At 35.2% G+C, this 17,530-nt stretch overlaps 1 protein-coding gene across 7 annotated transcripts in view; it reads left to right on the top strand.

Annotated features, from left to right (window-relative positions):
• LOC100114114 (potassium voltage-gated channel protein Shaker) overlaps window positions 1–17,530 on the top strand; it is a 594,961-nt gene continuing 577,431 nt past the window's right edge. For all 7 annotated transcript variants that reach the window (XR_004345121.1, XR_004345120.1, XR_004345122.1 and 4 more), the window contains exon 1: window positions 1–965. The gene's annotated coding sequence lies outside the window, so the exon portion shown is untranslated. The remainder of the gene's footprint in view (window positions 966–17,530) is intronic.

Raw genomic sequence — 17,530 nt, 5'->3', positions numbered from 1 at the left:
GGGAAAGCGCGCGCAGCTTACAAGACAGACTACCAAGCATATAGACAGACAGATCACTAAAATCTTGTGACTTTTCTAGTATATCATCTTAAATTTATATTTTTATTGTTCTGTACTCAGTGTTAAATAAAAAAAATCTTGTATTTTAAAGTAATAAGTTCATTAATATCATAAGGTATGACTCTATGAAATATTTAGAATATAAACACATAAAAAAATCATTTTTATATTTATTCTATGTTTAAATATGTTTAGTAAAAATCTATGGTAACAGTATATTAACTAGCAGAAGTATTGACGAATTTTATTAACATAACAGTGAAGTTAATCATAAAGTTACTAGAAAAGTTTAAAGATTTTTCATTTAATAACAAAGGCCATATTTTGATACTATTAATATATTCTACAAAGAAAATTTACTATCATATTTTCTAAAAAAAGTAATAGTTAAAAAATGCTATTTTTGCAATATAGATATCTATCTGTTTGTGGGTAATAGCTGCAAGAGCCTAGAGTGTGATAGTGCTATAAACAAATAAATAACAATAAAAATCATTATTCTGCTTGTTTTGCAAAAGTTAATATTGGTTATCAATAGCATAAAATGTTACTGCAAATGAAAACGTCATTTCAAGATTCTTTTAAAGCAGCCATTTTGGTGGCGGTTCTCAGCCGCAGAAAGAGGGGCAAGATATAACTCCAAACACTTGAATGTGAACGAAAAAATACGAGAAAAACTTTTAAAGACTGACAGTGGTGGAAAAATTATTGCTTAAAATTGTAGAAGTGCAGTAATCAAAAACAATGGAGAACGAGGGGGGGATTAACCCCCTCTCGTGACTACCGTTAAACATCAAGATTTCTCGTATAGAGTTTATTGAAAAATGGGGGCTGACCCCTGTCCTCAAACCGAGGCAGGACTTACGCCCCCACCGAAATGGTGCAGAGGATCATGGAGATTTAAGGTGCAAATGATTTATAATCAATAGTTATTATATGCTTTATATTTATAACATGATTTTAAAAAATGTTTGTAAGTTTTATTTAAACAAAAAAAATTCATTTTATCTGTTGATAAATCTATTTTAAGAAACTTATACTAAATATCGTTATTGGAACCAGAATCTATAATATTTTTATTTTCCAGTTGAGGTTATATTTTACTTCATAATACAACAATAGTAATGTGATAATTTATTATCGTGCTTTCATTACAAGTATTTACTTATGGACATTAGTGTTTCACTGTTATTTTAAAACTATAAAAATTCAATATTCTAATAAAATTAGCAAATGCAATCATACAAAAATTTTAATAAATATAATATAAAAAAACGCACATGCGAGACTGAAAATCCATTTTATATAAGCTGAGATCCAAGCGATACAGTTTTTAGATATACAGAGTTTACAGGGTAAGAAACAATTTTTGAAACTTAATATCTTTGAAAGTAACTGGTTTCATAAACAGCCCAAAGAAAGGGATCAAGGTGCTATATAATACTAACCAAATCTAAAATTTGATGTTGATCACTGCCTTTTTACTTCATTTATAGCGTCACGTAGAAAAATGACTTTTATCAGTTTTTGATATTTTTCTCAGGAACTGCCCCTTGAAATGACTTAAAACTAAAGTGGTGTATAGTTCTAATAACCCTTAATAATCAAGTTTTTTTAAAAAGGTTTAACATTTAGTTTTTGAGATAAAACGATTTCAATAAATTGCGCTTTACAGTGTATAATAAAAGAACGAAAAACGATAATATAAATTTTCTGCGGTAAAAAGGTAGCTAATGCTATTCTCATTTACCCATACAGCATGAAATATTTCCGAAATATTTCGGAAATATTGGAACGAAATATTTGAAATCTTCCAGGAATCTTTCGACGAAATAGTTCTGAAATAATGTTATGTCCCTCGAATTCCTATATTGAAATATTTTTTGAAAGAATTCAGAAATATTTCTGAAATTTTTCACGAAATATTTCAGAAATATTACTGCAATAATATTATTTCATAAAATGCCCCGCCTTGTAAATCTCTCATGAAATATTTCCTTGAAATATTTCTGAAATGTTTCTAAATTATTTTGTGGCACGCAGTCTCCTGGGATTTGTATTTGAAATAATTCTGGAATATTTAAGCAAGCTTCCGTAACATATTTCTTTAAAATATTTCTGAATTATTTCGGAATTCTTTCAGTGTTTAATATTTACTGGAAAAATTGCAGTAACATAATTCCGGAACATTCAAGAAAGCTTTCATAAAATATTTCTTTACTAGATTTGAGAAACACTTCTGAAATGTTTCTAAGTTTAATAATCACTATAAGTTACTAGTGAAATGATGATTCAGAAATATTTCTGAAAAATTTAATAAAATATTTCACCTGAAATAATTCAGAAATATTCCACATATCTTCCGTGAAATATTCTTCAAATGTTCCCGAATTGCTTGAAGGTACAGTCGCTGGACACAATAACTTTGCTTTACGCCGAGTGTTTCGTGTATTAGTGCTAGTTATGATTACAGATATTCGCGCGGCGTTTAAAACGTAACATATTACGCGCTTTCAGAATCCGGAGTCGCCATTTGGCACCCCCAAGATATCCTACAACTTATGTTTTTACCACTTTTTGATTCCGGTGTTACCAGAGGAATTGCGTAGGTGGGGTTTGATACTGGCTGCATGACCTTGAGATGACCTTCAGTCCCCAACCAAACATATCATTCTGAACGTAAAATTTACCGTTCTTCTCATTCCCGTAATAAAAAAATAGGGTTCCTATTTTAAAAATCAAAGTGACCTTCAAATGACCTTAAAAAATAGAGTTCGAGGTCCAATCTTAGGTCACCATCCGAGTTCCTCCTTGATATCCTACAACTATTGTCACTACCTTTGTTTGATTAGGGCCGTCCCTGATGCGTTATTAGCGGTGTCCGTTTAAATTGGGTCACCCTGCCTGTATAATGGCGATAGGTCAGCCAAACAATTATTATTTTATATTTAGACTTTATAATGGCGATAACTCAGCTAAAAATTACTATTATTATATTAAAACTATTTATGTGTATATATTTAAAACTGATAATGGCAATGACTTTGTTAAACAATTGCTTGTATATATTTATTTTTTTAAATTTGAATTTATTCCATTGACATCAATTTCTAAGTCTTTAAAAAAATTCGATTAAAGCTTTTAAAGCTACAGAGGATTTATGTTGAAAGTAATATTAACACAGCCAGTTTTGACGTACATAATAAATAATACATAATAACTACCGTACGTAATAAATTGTTTGATATATCTTAATCAATCAGTTACTGTTGTATATAGAAATGACTGTTGGCACCGTTTGGATATCGAGCGCGCTACTGTAATTTGACTAAACCGGAGACCACCCGAGATCCATTTTGTGGAACTCACCCCTTTATTGGGGTCAAGGCCGCAACAAAGCAGGAGCACGGGGCGTCTCGCGCTCTCTTGTTTTGGCACACTCCAGATGATAAGTACTCCTACACTATCACGTGATCGTGAATCTTTTCTACAAAAGCTCTGAGGCATAGACACTCACACTCACGCATTTAGATAATCAATAAAAGTTATATTTGCACACGCATTAAATACATGCACACCTGTATCTACAGTTTTACGTGCAATAAAGGCTCAATTAATAGTACCGCGTGTCCACTCCTTCACCTGTGTTCTCTCTCGCCCTTGCAAGCCGGTCGGCACCCTTGCTGAAAAAACTCACGTGAGTACTGACGCGACACTCACGTGGATACTCACATGCGTTATTACGTGATTATCTCGATCAATTTATGACGTGATTACAAGAAATATCAATTACAAAATTATATAACAGAAATATAAACAAATTATCTAAAATTAAAAAATATATTTATGTATACATTACTCTCAACAATAATCGATTATGCTTGGATAGTTGAACAAATATTTATTTCGGATTAAAATACATATAAAATACTTTTTTGTAACAATACTGTTTTTTATGTACTGTAACGGTATGACTTTCCCCGAGAGACTGGATATTCAGTCGGTTCCAGGAGCTGGATAGGGGAAAGGCAAAGTAATGAGTCTGTTTTTATATTTTAACAATCATAAAGTATATTTAGTAACAAAACAAATGTATTGGAAGTCAGTTGTTAAATCCAGTCTAAAAGAGAAATCAATTAGGGGCTTTGTTAAGAATATTTTGCCTTTACAATTTGTATTGTTTAAACTAACGTGGTTAACAAATTTCAAGTACGGCTACGTGATTTCGGTACAATAGCGATTCTACGGTTGCGGCATCGGTTTATCATTCGGGACGGTGGAGTCATGGGCGCATGGCTACTCTGGTCCGAATGTACCGTGTAACCACGGTTCCGATCGATCTGTGTGCGCACAGGTGCGGTCGGGACGGGGTTACAATGTTTTGAGGTTATCCCTCGGACTCGTAGAGTCGTGAGCGCACGGCTCTACAAATCCTCGTCGCTCGTCTTGTTCTTCTCTTTGCCCTGTGTGTACACAGTGACAAAGAGAATCGTAAGATGTCGGCGTAAAGTTGGTTGTGAGGGTTAGAAGTTAACCTCAAATTCACCAAGACGTGAGCGCACGACCTAGAGAATCGTCGGCGAGATTATTGCTACTTCCTCAACCCTGTGTGCTCACAGTGGCGGAGGGAGCAGCAATATATTGGGACGTAGGTTAGGAGATTACGGTGACGCCGGGTGTCGTCTACGTGTGCTCACGACGGCAATCCGGAGTTTTCGGGTTTCGGTGCGGCGGATTAGTCGTCACATGGGCTCACAAGACGATTTCGTCGGCCAGGGTCTATCTCTCGCTTTCCTTATAGTAACGTGTGCTCACGATACTACCCGGAGTGGAGCTCGAGTAGAACTACCCGTTGCGTCGCGAGGTCCACCTTATAAAAGCGCGCGGCGCGCTCATGCTGACTCGCCTTTCGGTTGGTGCGCGCGCGCGCTCGCTTTATGTTTATGTGCGAGACTTATGTCTCGTCACAGTACTAACGATTTTTTTTATTTTTATGTAAGTATATACATTTATAACAAACAACCAATAAAATAACCGATTTGGTGTTGGAATTATGTACTTTATCTCCTGTTTCAATAAATAAACAAGTTTTATGAATATCATGTGTATTTATATTTCATCAGACATTTTAGACAACTAGCAAAGATATGAGATTCGTACAAAAAAAAAAACATCAATATTCCAGGATGTTTTGAATAAATTTTGTTTTCCAGAATTTGTATGGTTTGTTCAATGCTTTCATATCTTATTATTTGAGAAATCACCTCTGTAGTCCCATGAATTGATTTTAATAATTTATAATTAGCAGCTTCAAAGGCATAGGTCGAATGGTAATACAGAGGGCCCCATTATACATGCTTTTAACTATATGTAGTAGTTGATGTGCGTTATACGTAGTTCACGAATACATATTTTCTGCTTCAGTCACACATTTAAAAAGGATTTCATTAGCGTAATTCAAATCTCCAAAAGTAATATCGATTTGCAAACAAATGTGCAAGGCGTTTACTAATATTGACCAGTGTTTTAAGATTCTTTTGTGGTTTTGTAAAACCGAACTTAACAGAGGAATACTATAGTATAATATCAAATTCTCGTATTCTCGAGCTTTCCATTTTTGCTGGCTTTTAAAGATCTTAATAACCGCGATAATTTATTAGGAACCTTCAATTTTTGAAACATATTCTTAAGTATATCTTCGTACGTGAATTTCACGCACTAGCGTGAAAATCAGGCATTTCGCACATGCTATACACAGAGTTAAACAAATTGTATTTTTAAAAGTTTTTTTTGGGTAAACTTGAAAATTTCCAAAAGATTTAGAAATTTTGAAAAATTAAAAAATGTTTAATATTTTAAAAATAAAAAATGTTTGGAGTTAAAAAAATTTGTAACGAGGTGCGAAATTAGGTAGATTCTCGCATCGTTGAAACGCGACGTTGCGCAAGCGCGATGCAAGATTCGGGGCCTCGCGTATAAGTTGTAGTCCATCGGATGGAAAGATAGCTTCCGACCATAGTTGCGAACGCGTCAGCTCTCGTGTGTGAGACTGACTAAATCGAGAGATGATCGATAGCGTGCGAGAGAGTGAGAGTGTGTGTGAACGCGAGAAGAAGACGTCCCTGCCAACTTCGGCTTTCATAGTAAAGGACGACCCGGCCTGACGATCAGCGACCGAACTAGAAGACGTCGACTCCTGCGAGAGAGCCAGCAACACCACCGGCGCAGAGTGTGTGAGAGTGCCTACCAAGAACGATGACAGCGAGTAAATAGGGCTGAGCCCTTTTATCTGTATCGCGTCAGTAGTAGCAGCAGCTACAGCTTTGTGACTTGGTGTAACAGCACCGAGTAACGGCCTTCTCGTTCGCGCGCGTACGCTTCGCAAAAACTCTCCACGCCAAGTCAACATTGAGGTTCTCTCCCGTTCCCTACATCCCCATCGCAAATACCGTTGCCTCCGCGGGCGTTGTAACAAACGGTTGTAACGCAAATCTGAGAAACCGGCTTCGGACAGAAGAGTACGGAGAGATAGCGCACGTGCGAACACGACGTTTGCGAAGCAGCTCTTGCAGCGAGCTGCGTTGTAACGCGGGTTAACCACAGTCGTTGAGAGAGTTCTCCGCCGCAATGACGGATTGTGATCCGGTCCAAAATCAAGCCTCGTTACAAATTAAACAAATTTAAAAAATTAAAAAATGTTTTGAATTTTAAAAAATTAAAAAATAAAATAAAGTTTAAAATTTAAAAAATTTAAATAATTTGAATGATATAATTCTGATGGTGTTTTAAACCATCAAAAACGCAAAAATAAAACCATGCATGCGTCACTTTTCGTCACGTTTCAGTGCTGAGCACTTTTCGTCGGACTTGAATGGCCAGTAAATCACCAAGGTTTTTTCTATGTATTTTTGCCTCCTGAACACGAATTTCGAGGGTGGAATGCACAAAAGTGGTCAGGTAATTTTTCATTATCACCTTACCATGACCTTGATTAGCATTTCCAACGGGCATTCTCTTATTTTTACCAAATCGGAGATCAAAAACAGGGGTTCTCGATTGAAAAATCACTTTGATCTTGGCATAACCTTGAGAACCAAATTCAAGGTCAAGGTTATTGCAACCAGAAAGTGAAACTCTCCACTCTTGACAACGTTTTTTAAAAACATTTTGATGTTTCCAACCGTTATTCCGAGTTAACACACATTATTTAACAATTTTCGTAAATTTGACCATCATATGACCTTCCGTGACCTTGTTCAAAATATCATTTTGAACGTAAAATTTTCTGCACTTTTCAAATCCGGAATCAAAAGTAGGTCTTCCTATTTAAAAAAATGATCTTGACCTTGAAATGACCTTCAAAAATAAGTTCAAGGTCAATGTTGTTGGTACCAAAAGTTGACCACCTGACCTCTACTACTTTTGTCTAAAACATTCTTCTGTATCCAACCATAAATCTGAGATATTTCCCATAATAGATTAAAATGGTCCACCATGTATATTAACTATCTTATACCCTGCGACGGGGTGACCGTCCAGTATCAAGAAGTTCTCTCTCTCTCTTTTCTACGTCACCCTATCAGAACTGCATCACCATGAGTTAACTCTCATAGATCTGGTATGCATTCTAGGTAGAGGAAGGTCGGAATCGGCCACATAGCCGTGCGATAGCAGCCGGGAGAAGGAGAGAGAGAATAGCCGACTAACAGCCGAGTTAGCCGCTTACTGTAGAGCGCTCCCACCAGCCGTGCGACTACACACACACGCTGGAGCTCACGCACGCTCACACCTAAGCCGCTCGAGTCAGAAGATAAGCCCGCCGCCGGGAGGGGGAAAACCTCGCGCCAGGCCGCGGCAGCAGATACTATACTGCTACTTGTATGTGTGAGGCGTTGAGTGTGTGTAAAAAGAATATTCACCTATGTAACCTAAAGAATTATTTATTTGTAATGTATGACATGAGAGGTGGTATGATACAGTGTGAAAACCCAACGATCGCACGAGAAAACATATGTAAATCGCCAAATGTAACGGCACTAGACCGATAACTATGTATTGCGCTTGTGTGAGTACTCTAGGGAGGTGTACCGTCGCGCCTCGGCCAGAGAATTCGCCCACTTGATTTTTCGTCGCAGCCCAGAGAACATCCCTACGGTTTGACCAGACATTTGTTTATCGAGAGTAGAGTAAAATATAAGAGTGCGTTATCCTGTCGATATTGTTATAAGAACGAGGGAGAGGTACGAGAGAGAACTTCAGCCGGAAGGTAGTGTTTAATGGTAATATTTATAATATATATTGAGTGTGAGAGGAATAAGCCGGACGTTGCGAAAGGCGGAGCGTTACTGCCTCGTGGCAAAATTTTTGACGAGCCGAGATTTGTAGTACCGGATAACTGTGTGAGCGTTGTGTGCGAAAACGGAAATTGTAGCTAGTAGAAAATATCACCTTAGAGCCTCGCGTTTATTATATTACAGCCGGTTTTTTTTTGTAAGTAAAGATTTGTGAAGTGATAATCAGTCGAGTGGTCTAAGCTTATTACTTCCTATTTTCCCGATCGAACTCCCTCGGAGAATAGAGTCTCGTAACTAGCCGGAGACGCGACCCCAAAACGTTCGCAGATAAATCGTCCGACCTGGCGCCTTCGAAATAAATACGGCCGGGCGTTAGTAGCTAATCACTGTTGCAAAGGAAAATAACGAGAGAAAACCACCTCGTTACAACCCTGGTAGAAAAAGTCCGATTTAAACTGGGTAAAAACCTAAGAACTATGAAGATAATATATATAAAACTGTTCACATTTTACATGGCTGAAAATTGCCGGTAACTACCCATTTTTAATGAGATAGAAATATGCTTTGTATAGGTATTGATAATTTAACAAATTTGAGTGGGATACAATAAATAATTGTCAGTATTTAGGCGTTAAGTAAATAATGCTATTAATTTCATCAAATAACGCAGTCTGCCCTACTGAAAAAGATCAGATGACAATCTACTGTTAATCAGCTGATAATCAGCTGATAATCAGTTGATAATCATGCCAAAACGTCAGCTGATTATGAGGTAATTTAAGTTCAGTATTTTTATTAACGCTGATAGTTATAAATATGCGTTTATGTGAGATAAAATAATAATAATAATCAGGTGATAATCAGATGATAATCATTTAAAGCCATCAGGATGATAACACGGAAACTCTGGCTGTGAGCTCCAATATTTTTGTTTTTTAAACACAAAAAATTTTATTTAAATTAAATTATTGAAAAACAAAAATATTGGAGCTCACAGCTAGAGTTTCCGTGTTATCATCCTGATGGTAACACCAGTACTGGCCCTCATTATGTGAAATTTATAAATTTTACTTATTTTAAACAACTTATAATAAATATATTAAAGGTTACAAATTGTAAATGATAATCACCTGATTATCACCTGATTATCATCAACATTTTATCTCACAAAAACGCATATTTATAACTATCAGCTTTATTAAAAATACTGAGCCGAAATCACCTGATAATCAGCTGACGTTTTGGCATGATTATCAGCTGATTATCAGTTGATTGTCATCTAATTTTTTTCAGTAGGGTGTGCATATCGTATAACAACGTTCGCGTGGCTCAAATGGCCAAGGTGCGAGTCATACGAATTTCGCCTCCTGGAAGGCGTGAGTGCGAGTTTCTGATCAGACTCAATTTTTCGCATGGAAATTGTTATTCAATACCTTTCTTTAACGGAAACTCCCACTAAGCGTGTTAATACCGAGCTTTTCATACCTAACCCTAAATTGCAATATTCCACGTGTAACTGGATTCCAGTTTTTTCCTAACTATTATGGGAAGTTACTATTAAGCATACTCAATCTAAGAAAAAGCGTTACATTTTGTAGAAAAACTGGCAAGTAAGACTACCAATTTCTTAGATTGAGACCCTAAGAATTGCTAGTTACTAGGATTCCGTTTTTACCAGGAATATCATATCATAAATAATGAATCTACACTATATTAAAACAATAAAATGATCAATTTTGTAAAAATTCACCAGAACTAGAAAATCATTCCAGAATGACAATTATTTCATGATAGATATGTGGCGAAAACATAAATACATTATAACTCCTTTTTTTAAAGGTACGTGTTTGTGAATATGAAATGACGAATGCTATATGTATCCATGCTATTATGTTAGTAAAGGCGTGTTTTTAAAAATGTCGTCGTGAGAAGTCATTAAAAATTTGAAGATATCTGTTTTGATTGAAAAAAAACTAGTGAATGTAGAAGACAATAATTACCCGGCTGAAAATAATCATATGATAATCATATGATCAATCATATGAGTGCTCATATGATAATCATATGATACTTCCGACCGAATCCTCATATGAGAATCATATGAGTGTCGTATGATATATCGTAAATTTTCATAAAAATAAATAATTATTTTATCCTATTCGATACTTATTAATTATATCTTTTTTTGTACTGTTGATTTGTAAGTTGCATCTAGAATTAATTTTTTCATAGATATTACATTGAAAAAAATCTGGACTTGTGGAGATTTGAATCCTGAACCTCAAGATTATGAAGCAAGCGTTTTACCACCGATCCATCGTGATCTTTCATATTGTCGATTACTTGAGTAGAATGAAATAGTCATTATAACTTACGCGTCCTTGTATGTTTTATTTATTATTACTCAATTACTATTAGTGTGTTTTAATAAAATAAACTCATTATAATTAATTAATAATAAATAAAGCATACAAGGACAGGCGGGAGGTGATGGGCCTCCGGCTGTCCCTCCTGATAAAGTATTTAAATGCCACCCAAGGCAGAAAGTATCAGTAGTAATTTGTTTAGTGTGTGAAAACGTTTATCATAAAAGTGATTACGACAAGTGTAAAAATAAGAAATACATTAGTAATATTTATAAAATGCCCAGAACACGTGGAGCTAAACATAACCTTGAAAGATCAAGAGCCTAGGCTAAATGATTCAGCAAAAATTTTAATTGCAAGTATCAAAAGTACTAAAGAAGATCAAATTAAACATAAAAACATATGCTGATATAATGGCAAATAGACAACCTATCAAGAGTCAAAGAGTACCAAGAATAATTGTCAAGAGTCTTAAGAGTGAAAATAAAGATCCAAAAGAGTTTTCGAAAAAAGTATGCAATCTGTTAATAGAGAAAAAAGACATACAAACAAAACAAGTAAAATCAATAAATGATAGTGAGATAGAAATAAAAAGTATGAATGGAAAAAGTGCCAAGGCTACAATAGAGTTACTCAGTAGAAAACTATCTAATAACTACAAAACAACGATTGAAAAAATAGAGTCACCTAAAATGAAAATAGTTGGAGTGGATAACTACAAATAAAATGAATCTTGAAGATCTGGAAAAGGACTTGAATAATAGAAATTTTAATGAGTATGATGAAAAGTGTAAAGTATTACATATAAATAAAAATAATTCTACAAAAACATCTAGTATAATAATTGAAGTGCCAAGAATAATATATAAACACATCAAAGATAATCAGAATAGAATTTTTATTGGTTATCAAAGCTGTAAAGTGTGGAACTTAATAAACATCAAGCCATGCTACAATTGTGGAAGATTTGGGCATAATCCGCAAAAATGTAGAAATGAACCCTGTTGTTTAAAATGCGCAGGAGAGCATTTAACTATGCAATGTGATAATTCAAGTAATTCTACACGTATCAATTGTTTCTTCAGCAATTCTAAATATAAGACAAAGTTTGAGGTTAATTATATGGCCAATGACACAGAGAAATTGGCAATATTAAAAAGTAAGATAAACAGATACATAGATATATGACTGATTATCCTATGAGACCTACTATACCTAAATACTTAGGTAAGGTAGAAATCCACAAAGAAATTCATAAAGAAACCATTGCGGTAATTAAATAGCCAAGTAAGCTTCTGAAGAATTCGCAACTAAGCATTAGTGTACCAATACTACGTTTGAGGACAAAAACGCAACGAGATAAATAATTGAACACATCGACCACATTGAAGAGCTACAAAATTTTTGCACTAAAAGGTTATAAATTGTATTACAATAATGGTAAAATAAATCAAAACGATGGGGTAGTAGTTTATATACAGGATGGTATATCAGAAACAACAGAAGTGATAGAAATAGGTAAACTCAAAATATTAAACACACGAATAACGTTAAGTAACAATAGCAATGTTTAATTATCATCTTTATACAGATGCCATGATCTCTCTTCTCTAGAATCCATAGCAAACTTAAAAACATACGTCAATATAAAAAAAAATCTTAAAAATCACTTAATTATTGGTGACTTTAACATAGATATTATGAAAGAAGATAATTATAGCCAAGAACTATTAAATAACATGTTAGAAAAGGGTTTGCCTCAGGATTTAGACACGCGACAAGACCTAAGAATGGTAGTGGAAACGGTACATGCATTGACAATATCTATATTAAAACTAAATCTATTGACACTAAACCATTCAAACTTATGATCCCATTTACCGACTATTAACCAATCTTCTTAAAGCTGAATAAACCACCTAAACCAAAAAAAAGAGATTGTTCGCCATTATTATAATTACACTAAACTACAGAAGATAGCTAGCAGTAAAAATTGGCATATCATAGAAACAATGCATGATCCCAACTCCGCTACAGCCTACTTAATAAATGAGATACAGGATTGCTTAGAAAAATCTTATTAATAAAAGTCTGATTAATATAAAAATAAGTAAAAAAACTCCAAGAAAGGAGTGGATCACTAAAGCTATCATGGTCTCGTGCTAGAAAAAAGAACAATTATAAAAAAAATGCGCAAAGAACAAAATTATAATAATCTTAAAGTAGAGTATGAGAACAATACCAAGAGACTAGATAAGCTGATTTATGAAGCAAAGCTTAGGCATGATAGAAATTTCTTTACAAATAACAGTAACAATACTAAACAACTTTGGAAATACATTAAGAATAAGTTAGAAAAAAACTCGCAAAAGAATACAACAATTAATAAAATAGCGATAGATAAAAACTGTACAATTGAAGAACCGATACAAATTGCCAACTACATGAATTCCTTTTTTTGTAAAATAGGAAAAGACTTAAGCGACAAAATTATTAAGCCACAGGGTAAAAAATTAGAATTATCTCCCATAAACAATAATACAATCTTTATCAAACCAACTAATAACTCATAAATACTGCAAATTATTCAGAATATGAAAATGAAAAATGGTGGAATTGATAATATTCCCTCCAAAGCTCTGAAAGTACTATCACCTTTAATTGTTAATGCATTAACACATGTATTTAATCTTTGTATAGATAAATCAATATGGCCGGATGCCTTGAAATCAGCGGAGGTAGTTCCCATTTTCAAATCTGGTAGCAAAATGGAGATAAGTAACTATAGACCAATATCGTTAATATCTAATTTAGCAAAAATATTAGAAAAAATAATATATAATAAATTCCAATCCTTCTTTGACAAATTTAATCTACTAGCCAAAAATCAATATGGTTTTAGAAAAAAATATAGGGACCAAAAATGCTCTAAGTTATATCACAAACATAATTTACAGTAAACTAGACAAAAGCAAACCAATAGCAATTACCTTTCTAGATCTGGCTAAAGCTTTTGATACGGTCAATCATGCTATTTTACTAGACAAATTGTATAACTACGGTATAAGGGGTAAAGCGCATAAAATAATAACTAGTTACTTATGTAATAAAAAACAAAAAGTTAAAATAGGAACAGCGGATAGCCGTTATGAGACAGTAATTACGGGAGTGCCACAAGGGACAATTCTTGGTCCGCTTTTATTTATAATATATGTGAATGACGTGCTTGTAGATAGGATTGAAAGTACCCGGCTGAAAATAATCATATGATAATCATATGAGTGTTCATATGATTATCATATGAGCAATCATATGAGTGCTCATATGATACTTTCGACCGAATCCTCATATGAGAATCATGATTGTCATATGATATATCGTAAATTCTCATAAAAATAAATAATTATTTTACCCCTACTTAATACTTATTAATTATCTTTCTCTGTACTGTTGATTCGTAAGTTGCATCGAGAATTTATTTTTACATAAATATTACATTGAAAAAAATCCGGATTTGTGGAGATTTGAACCCTGAACTTCAAGATTATGAAGCAAGCGTTTCATCACAGAGCTATCGTGATCTTTGATATTGTCGATTACTTTACTAGAATAAAATAGTCATTATAACTCACGCGCCTTTGTATGTTTTATTTATTATTACTCAATTATTATTAGTGTGTTTTAATAAAATAAACTTATTATAATTAATTAATAATAAATAAAGCATACAAAGACGTGTTAGATAATATAATGACTATTTGATTCTACTAAAGTGATATACATCAAAGATCAAGATGGCTCGGAGGTAAAACGATTGCTTCATAATCTTGAGGTTCTGGGTTCTAATCTCCACAAATCCGGATTTTTTTCAATGTAATATTTATGTAAAAATAAATTCTCGATGCAACTTACAAATCAGCAGTACAAAGAAAGATAATTAATAAGTATCAAGTAGGGGTAAAACAATTATTTATTTTTATGAGAATTTACGATATATCATATGACAATCATATGATTCTCATATTAGGATTCGATCGAAAGTATCATATGAACACTCATATGATTATTTTCAGCCGGGTATAAACTGAAGAAAATTGTTTATACTATAAAAGAACTGTTATCTTTACTTATTAATAGTTATTGTCTGTGGTATTCATTTTTTTATTCATTCACAAAATCGTAAAGTTTTATACCTTAATAAAACTGAAGACAACAGAAGATTACTATTGTCTGTGTCTCAATGCCGACATTTTTCTGCTGTCATTTGCAGTTCATAACTGTTTTCTTTAGTTGTTTCAATTTTTTTTTTGTCAGGGATTTAAGATATTGTTATCATTTAATATAAATGTAAATATTGTATATGTGCCCGATGCGCCGTTGAGGCTCTACAACGGCTGTCTGACGGCGGGAGTCTTTGGTGGGCCTTGGAAGAGCGCGCGGCTGATCCTCATTGCCAAAGGTAAGGGGGACCCTGCTTTGTCGTCCTCCTATAGGCCTCTAAGTCTCCTGAACACGCCGGGTAAATTATACGAATTACTGCTACGACTGAGACTGTTTCAAGCGGTGGAAGCCGCCGGAGACCTCTCGGACCGACACCACGAGACGGGACCGACGGAACGCAGAATTATTCACTAATCTTAACATGTAATTAAACAGTATAAAAATTTTTTAACTTTACTCAAGAATAGTAAAATAAGGGCAATTATCACAAGACATTTTGCGTTTGTGGTGCAAATAAAAATATAACAAATGAAACACACTGTGAATGAATATTAGAAACTAGTGTAATTTTTTGGGGTGTTAATTAAATAAATGATCAGACTCAACATGATAACTCCTGCCCAAGCAAATTCAGCATATACGCACGAAACCGTCCTCTAGATGCATAGTATCTCCAATAAGCTGAAATAAATAGAAGCTGGCTTAAACACAAAGCAACAAGCTCTTTTGCCACTCAGAAGAATTAACAAAATATTATGTAACATGAAAGACTTATCTGATAACAGCCACAGGTTTACACTGGGAGATAGGGCTCTCACTATTTACTACTTTGCAGTTTACTAAAAAAAAAAAAAAGAACACTTGAGAAGTTGCCAGCATTGTAGAAAATATCACAATGAACTTTTGGACTACGAGTACGAACAACAATTACCGCACTTTGTTGTCAATAACGTAGTTGCGAATACGCGACGCGACGCGGGTAAAAGGTTAGCCGCCTAGTAGTGGATGCCATGCATGTCTGAGTGTGTTCACCGGGACGTTATTGCACCGGTTGAGCAAGATATCTCATAAATTGAAAGATTCAATGAGGGGATACTTGAAGTGCTTTTAATTAACCGTTGGAGCCGAGGATGATTTGGACAGACCACGATATCGTTCGTATCTAGTCCCGCTTACTCCGAGTTTACTCCGTTCGAGTGAGTTTTACCCACGGATCGACCGAGGCTCACCTTACGGTCGCTCTCGGCCCTGCCGAGATTAATCGCGATTCAGCGAGGTTAAACACGACACTGCGAGATTGACCGCGGTCGACCGTGGCTAAGCGTGATCGACCGAGGTGACTCTCGGTGTGATCGCGGCGACATATACGGATGTAGGACCGTGGAATGCGGAACAGCAGTTTCAGTGCCGCTGTTACGGCAGCATGCTAATGAACACATGCGCCCGGGTAGGTGCGAGTTGTTGTGACCTATTGTATAGGATTTACCTACGCCGCACAGTGGGAGAAAATTGACAAAATTCGAGCCACGCGTCATTTTTAATCGTAGAGCCATGATTTTTTTTACACTCTTTAAAAAAGTATCAAGTTTAAGCTACAGGTGCGGAAATTATTGTATCACCTTCCCCTAAACCCATGTGACCCTTAGAAGACACCTCTACCAAACCACAAGCAGTCTAACTCATCTATCCCAGGGAACAGCGAGTTAAATCGCTTTATTTTTTCTTAAAATAATTAAGCCACACACCATAAGCCAGCTAATAACCTAAATACCTACCCCTAACCCGCTTAACCCTTAGAAGACACCTCTACCAAACCACAAGCAGTCTAACTCATCTATCCCAGGGAACAGCGAGTTAAATCGCTTTATTTTTTCTTAAAATAATTAAGCCACACACCATAAGCCAGCTAATAACCTAAATACCTACCCCTAACCCGCTTAACCCCTAGAAACCACTCCTGCCAAACCACAAGCAGGCTAACTAACCTAACCCTGGGAACAGCGAGTTAAATCGCTTTATTTTTTCTCAAAATAATTAAGCCACACGCCAGAAGCCAACAAATCACCTAAATACCTACCCCTAACCCGCTTAACCCCTAGAAACCACCCTACCAAACCACAAGCAGGCTAACTAGCCTAACCCTGGGAACAGCAAGTTAAATCGCTTTATTTTTTTTCAAAATAATTAAGCCACACACCAGAAGCCAGCTAATAACCTAAATACCTACCCCTAACCCGCTTAACCCTTAGAAGACACCTCTACCAAACCACAAGCAGTCTAACTCATCTATCCCAGGGAACAGCGAGTTAAATCGCTTTATTTTTTCTTAAAATAATTAAGCCACACACCATAAGCCAGCTAATAACCTAAATACCTACCCCTAACCCGCTTAACCCCTAGAAACCACTCCTACCAAACCACAAGCAGGCTAACTAACCTAACCCTGGGAACAGCGAGTTAAATCGCTTTATTTTTTCTCAAAATAATTAAGCCACACGCCAGAAGCCAACAAATCACCTAAATACCTACCCCTAACCCGCTTAACCCCTAGAAACCACCCTACCAAACCACAAGCAGGCTAACTAGCCT

Source organism: Nasonia vitripennis (genome assembly GCF_009193385.2).
Source record: "Nasonia vitripennis strain AsymCx chromosome 1 unlocalized genomic scaffold, Nvit_psr_1.1 chr1_random0005, whole genome shotgun sequence".
Classification (NCBI taxonomy): domain Eukaryota; kingdom Metazoa; phylum Arthropoda; class Insecta; order Hymenoptera; family Pteromalidae; genus Nasonia; species Nasonia vitripennis.
The sequence above is the reverse complement of the archived record's forward strand: the minus strand, read 5'-3'. Positions and strand labels throughout refer to the sequence as shown.